Here is a 6,931-nt window from a genome sequence, read left to right on the forward strand (position 1 = left end):
CGTAGCCACAGCACCTCTTCTGCCCCAGTCTGACCCTGCTCTCAGCCACAAGTCCTGGCCACACTATATTACCAAGAATGGTCCTTCAAAGCATCCAGTTGAGATTTGGTCTCTTAACCTTTAACATTGAGCTCTACAGCATACAGTAATAATATTCTGACCACCACAAATTAATTTCATGAACTTAAGGAATTAATTATCACCTGGGTTAGACACACATCTCAGTGTCATGTAAAGTCCCTGTGAGCAAAGGTATATCTCAGAAAAACACTTGCCCTACCACAATACTATGACTACGCTAAGAGCCTATTGGAAAAAGCAAGGGAGTTTTAGATTTTGATTAATAGAATTCTTGAGACCTTTGAAAGCTAAGACTAAAAGTATTACTTAAGTCAGCTCTGATTTTTGATACATTTATTAGTATAGCCATAATAGGTCATTTTTTTGCATTCCAGTTATATTTTTAGGAACAAAGAAGAGTAACTCCCATTTCCTGTTCTTCCCTTACTTCATGTATATGCTGTTGAATCACTAACTGCAGATACCAGTCATGACCAGTGCCACAGCATTTCACAATCAGCCTTGAAAATTTTCACTAGGAAAGCCAGCTCAGAATCATTATCTGCTACTTCTGAAGCAACAACATCCTATGTCAAAATGTCTCAAGTCAAACTGGCTGCTCTCAGAATCACTGTTCCAAAGAAGCTGTGACTTATCTGGATCAACCATGTTTTTTCAGCTATCTGTAACTGCAAAATTGTTTAAAAATAGTCCTCAGGTAATTGTCCTCTATTAGGTAATTCCAATTGTGCTGCTACTGTCATCATGTTACATCACTTTAATTTCATGTGGTGTTCTGAAAATAAGAGTTACACAACACTGTGCTCATCAGTACACTAATGTTCAATCCATTACTTTTAACTCTAGGATCCAAGTAACCAACCTAGCCCGGCTGCATTCCTATACTGACAAAGTCTTAAACATTCCAGATGTGAAGAAAACCAAAATTTCATCAGCCCCACATTTACTTTATGATTTTTCTATAACCTAATCCTCACCTTTTGAACATTTGGTGCTAATGGCACAACAGCACCAGAAAAGTTACTACAGTCTCTGTATAATCTTGCAATGGGCAATAAAACAAAGTATGCATGAATGTAAGAAGAATCAAAGACTCCTCATGAAATAAAATCACCTTTCTTGTTTTCTAGAGACTTACACTTAAATAAATCTGATAATAAAATAAATCCTGATAGACAAGTTAATCATTGAAAGGAGGAACATTCTAGTAACCAAGTAACCAGCATGCTTCAGTCCTTAGCTTGGCTTTCAAAGGGTATGAGACACGAGTAGTTAATACATACTTCAATGACTCCCATCATCACACGTGAACCAAAATTAACAGAAGGGTGTGCTTTGCAAATATCTTAACTGCCTACATGATTCATGAAAAAAGGCAACCAGACAGAGAAGACAGTACCAAATTTAGTGCCCCCAACAGACTGCTGTATGTTTGCATACTAATATTAGACATTAAAGAAGCCGGATCAATAAAAGATGCTCTAAATACACTAACCATAAGAAAAACTTCAACACAAGCTTACAGCTGATTAGACTCGGACAGCCAATGCCACAGAAAACAAGGCTTCACCAGTGGCATTGCTCACAGCTGGTTTGAAATTTCAACTTACATGGGTCCGTCACAGGAAGGAACTTGAACTTACAGGTAGAGGTAAGCCTCCCAGTTCTACACCAACCGGATTCAAAACAGATTTCCAGAGGTCATTCAGGCACCTGCAATATTTGCAACCAAGCATTTGAAAATCTCAGGAATGCTTAAAACAGCTGCTTAGCACTTCCAAAAATCCGATCAGGCACCCTAAGAAGAGTGCTTCCCACCTAAAAATAGTCTGTTGCATCACCAATCATCAAGCAGGGTACACAAGGAAAATGCAGCTTTAAAAGGTGAAGTTAAAGGGTGATGATGTGTTTTTAAAACAAACTACCCTATTTCACCCCATGCCTAGGATCAACCTCTGGACCTCGAAGAACACTTTGTATTAAATGTTTTACTGACAAGTGATAGTGCTTGAAATAGGTCAGTCATAAAAAAAAAAAGATAATTCTCTAATTAGCTCTGCATTATCTTTGTTATCTTTATAATCACCAGTTCTCACCTAAAACAAAAAAGGTAAAGAAAGGTCACTGAATTTCCCACATCATTCAGCCACATGAAATAAGCCCTCCAATCTAAAAGCAACACCACAAATTCACAAAGTCAACAACCTACTGCTCTCATGACTTTCACAAAAGGACTACGTTTACATCAAGCTTCCCCCAGAACTTAAAAACATGGCAGGATCCATCATCTAATATACCTTGCCAAGAGATGTGGCATTACATGGAACCGAAAGCAGCTTTCAGAAGTCAAAATAAAGTAACTTGAAAACAAGCAAGTATAGCACACATACATATGGAACAAATCACAGCACCAGCGCTGCCAGGAACACCAGTGGATGTCATTGCAAGACCAAGTTCTATGATTTCTGGAAGGTCTTGGTGACTGGTCAAGGATCCTGATGACTGGAAAAAGGCAAACATCAAACCCATCTTCTGGAAGGGCAAGAGGAACAGTTTACCAATGCAAAAGGCTGCTAAGTCTGACTTCAGTCCCTAGAAAGATTATGGAGCAAATCCTCCTGGGAGCCAATGCTTATAGAACAAAAAGATGATGGGAAGGTGCCAGCACACATCTATCCAGGATGAACCACACCTGATGCATCTCATAGCTTTCTGTGTTGAGATGACTGGCTCTGGGAACAAGGGCAAAGCAGCTTGTTTTGACTTTACAAAGGCTTTCAGCAACATCTCCCACAGAATCCTCAGAGCCAAACTGGTAAAATACAGTTTGAATAGGTTGACTGTAAAGTGGGTGAAAAACTAGCTTGACCACTAGACTCCAAGGGCTGTGATCAGTCATGCAAAGTCCCATCCGGTTGGAACTAATTATGTTCCCCAGGGGTTGACACCATGGCCAATACTGTTTAAAGTCTTCAATGCCAACGTGGGCAATGGGATGGGATACACTCTGACCAAGCATGGATACCAGACCACAGAGGGCTACCCAGTGAGTTTATGGGATCTCCACCCTTGGAGGTAGTCCAAACACAACCAGATGTGGCTCTGAGTCAGCCCCATCTTAATGCCACATTTTAATGAAGGCTGGACCAGATGATCTCTACAAGTGCCTTCAAAATTTTATTACTCTATGACTAGATTTCAGGTAAAGAAAAGCAAATAGAAGCAGTTAAAAGCCATTTCAAAAACTGAGATACTGGAGATACAAGAAGGACATGGACCTGTTGGAGCAAATCCAGAAGAGAGCCACAAAGATGATCAGAGAGCTGGAGCACCTCGCCTATGAGGAGATCTTATTGTGGCCTTCCAGTACATAAAGAGGGCTTATGAGAAAGATGGGGACAGACTTTTCAGTAGGGCCTGCAGCAACAGGACAAGAAAGAATGGTTTCAGGCTAAAAAGAGGGTAGGCTTAGATTAGATATTAGGAACAAATTCTTCACTGTGAGGGTGGTGAGGCAACAGCACAGATTGCCCAGAGCAGCTGTGGATGCCCCATCCCTGGCAGTGCTCAAGGCCAGGCTGGACAGGGCTTTGAGCAACCTGCTCTAGTGGAAGGTGTCCCTGCCCGTGGCAGGGAGGTTGGACTAGATGACCTTCAAAGGTCCCTTCCACCCCAAACCATTCTATGTGATTTCCTTTCAAGTGAAAATAGGCCAGGAATTAAAGTGTCTGACTTTTGAACCAGTCTTAAAAAGACAAAGAGAACAGATCTGGACTTCAAAAGAAAATGTCATTAAATGCTGTTTTCACAAATTTTACACGCTGATCAAACTAAATCTTTTCAGGTAAGAGCAGAGACTTTACTTGTAAACTCTTAATTAACAGGTTATCTCTCAGACCAGAGACCTGTACTCAATTTGCAATCTGGACTACACTGCTTTTCAGAAACTAATCACAATCTTTTCCTGGCAAACACCTGTTTTCAAGGTGTATGGCACTTTTTGATAATGCCCCAAGCAAAGCACGTACATCACCTTTCACTTCTCAAATGTTGTCCCATTTTCCCCGCCAACTCCAGAAGAGTAACTCAGTGAAGAATTACTATTATCTACAGAACTTAGTTTTGTTTTTCATAGCTGCTACTTTCCCATGGCTTGCAATTAATTCACTTTTCAATATTAAAGACTATAACAGAAATATTTGTAAAAAAAGCCACCCTACTTTAAGAAGTGCCGTGGTCCCAATTACTGTAATACCTGAATCTCAATAAATAAAGGCTTCTCAACCACAGTTCAAAGTCATCCATGGGTCACTTCTGCCTTATCCTATCTCACTTTGTTCACAAGAACGGTGGAAAAAATAAGCACATAAAGCTCTAATAGCACAACAGCACCTATGCTAGATAAGCCCATAGAGTTATTAGCACAAACAGACCACAGGTACTGCATTTTTGTTATTGTGAGTGCTATAGGAACATATACTTTTTTTTTTTTTTTTTTATATTCCAGTGGCAGCTAACAACTCAGTCAGGGACACATCCCATATTCTCAATCTTGTATAGAGAGAGGAGAAAAACTAAGTGCAATTCCCTCAGGATAGTAATTAAAAGGAGAAGCATATTCACTTATCTAATTTAGGCATCTGAGTCAGGAGGCTAATCCAACCAAAATTTGTGTATAATAGAGCATGGAACAGCCCAAATCCATGTTTGCAGGGATACATGCAATTGTCTTAACACACAAAGCCTAGAGTCTGAACTAAGATTTCTCTAAATACCCAGAGGTACAGCGGTGTGAATGCTGCTCCCAGCTTAGTCAGAATAAGTAATAAAAAAAAAAAAAAAAAAAAAAAAGAAGAGACAAACCAAACAGGGAAGGTACACTGGAAACAAGGAAACAAAAACTAACGAGGTTTAGTAGAAGAATGAACCCCAGCTACCTATTTATCCAATCAGTTCCTTATGTTCGTTGTTTCTAAACAGCACCATCACATCAATGAATATAAACATTTGTTACAGCTATAGTCTTTGAATTTGAACGAAGTTTCAGATGAACAACTTAAAATTCCTGAAAACAAACTGCACGTTATGTACCACTGACGTTACCCACACCGTGGCAAAGCCATACCGCTTCACACACTTCGTACGTGTTCTGTGCACATACCAGCGTGGGAGCTGCTCCCACCACAGGCAAGCACGAACAAAAACAAATTTAAAAAACACCACGTTCCCAAAGATGCATACGACAGGGCAGCCGGAATGCACGAACAAGCAGCTTGCAACTCCTCATTCCACTGTTTCAGATGGGGAATTTCCAGCCGAGTAAGCCTAAGTTAAAGATCACAGGTACTATCGAAAGCAAAATCGACTTTCAAGCTCTGCAACAGGGCAGATGTCAAAGCGTCGCTTGCTATGAAAACCATTTAATGCATTCAAAATAGTAGGCTTACGGAACCCATCACGCACCTCAGCCTCACTTTATTTTCTGCATTACTACACGCCGCGGTGTGAGGCCGAGAGCCCGGGAAGCCAGCCTAGCTACAGGCACAACACTTCACAAACTTTAACTGCAGAAACCAGTTCCATCGCTCCAAATCCTAGGTTTTCACTGCCACTACAAGAAACAAAACCACCATCATCACCGCAACAAACCGGGGTGTCTGAACACATCCGAGCTCCCTCCCGCGGCCGGGCGCCCCCCTGGGCAGAGCGAGCCGGGCGGGCACCCACGCCGGTGCCGGTGCCCTGCAAGGGGAAGGGGCGGCAATAAAGCGAAAGCGAGCGGCGGCAGGCAGCCCAGCCCACCGGGAAACATCACCGCCCGGCGCCGGGAAACCTCACTGCCCGGCGGTGGAGCCGGCTCCCGGGAAGAGCGGCTCCCATAGAAACCCAGGAGCGTGCGGCGGGGAGCGGGGCAGCCGCTGCCCGGCCCGGCTCCCTGACAGCGCCCGGCCCCTCCGCCGGGCTCCGGCCTCGCTTGCTCTCCGGCAGGGCGAAACGCAGGCAAACCGCTAATTTTAAGAGGAAACAGGAAAAAAAAAAAGCCGAACCCCACCAACCTGAAGGAGAGGGTAAAATATAAATACAGCAGCTTGGCGTAACAGAAAGCTCGCCCGTTCCTCCCCACCGCCCGGGCGGCGGCTGCGCTTACAGGGCAGCAGGAGCAGGCGCTTCCCCTCGCGGCGGCCGGCCGTGCCCCGGGCCCGCAGCGAGGCCCCGCGGGGCGGCCGGGCTGACAGCTCCGCACCGCCCGAGCTCGCCCGCCTGCCCCCCGCGCCCTGGGGACGCGCCCGCCCTCGCGGGTCAGGTCGGGCCGGGACGTGGCCCCGCTCCTCCGGGCGCGGAGGAGCCGCAGGCCCCCGCCGCTTGTACCTGTTGCTGCCCGTGAGCGCCTGCTCCGCAAGGGCCGCCGCCACCGCCTCCAGCTCCTCCTCCGCCTCCCGCGGCGGCGGCGTCAGCCCCACAACATGGCGGCGGAGGCGGGGGCCGCCCGCTGAGGAAGAGGCGGGGGGAGCCGGGGCCGCGGGCGCCGCTGGGTGCCGGCTCCTAGCCCGGGTGAGGCCGCGGGGTGGGCGGCTGTTCCCACGGCGGAGCTGGGCCGCGCCATCCCCAGTGGCGGGCAGGCGGCCCGGGGCGAGGGGGTGCCGGTGCCTGGGGCGCAAGGCCGCAGCCTAAATGAGGGGGTGGCCTTGCCCGGGGGCGCTGCCGCCCGGGTCCCGCGCCGGCTGAGCCGCCAGCGCTGCTGGGCCCGGCGGGGGCACGGCCCGGGGCTCACGGGGGGACAGGCCGGGGAACACGGCGGCCCGGCGGGGGTACAGGTATGGGGTCACGGCGGCACTGCAGCGGGGACCCC

The 6,931-nt window shown here is 46.7% G+C and overlaps 1 protein-coding gene across 3 annotated transcripts in view; it reads right to left on the reverse strand.

Annotated features, from left to right (window-relative positions):
• ITSN2 (intersectin 2) overlaps positions 1 to 6,557 on the reverse strand; it is an 87,422-nt gene extending 80,865 nt beyond the window's left edge. The window contains exon 1 of one of the 3 annotated variants that reach the window (XM_040597849.1): positions 6,451 to 6,557. The gene's annotated coding sequence lies outside the window, so the exon portion shown is untranslated. Of the gene's footprint in view, positions 1 to 6,137; positions 6,391 to 6,450 lie in introns of those variants that run through there. The other 2 variants (XM_040597850.1, XM_040597851.1) reach the window with 2 other exon arrangements.
• Between the last annotated feature and the right edge of the window lie 374 nt (positions 6,558 to 6,931).

This window comes from Falco naumanni, chromosome 6, assembly GCF_017639655.2.
Source record: "Falco naumanni isolate bFalNau1 chromosome 6, bFalNau1.pat, whole genome shotgun sequence".
In the NCBI taxonomy this organism is placed as follows: Eukaryota; Metazoa; Chordata; class Aves; order Falconiformes; family Falconidae; genus Falco; species Falco naumanni.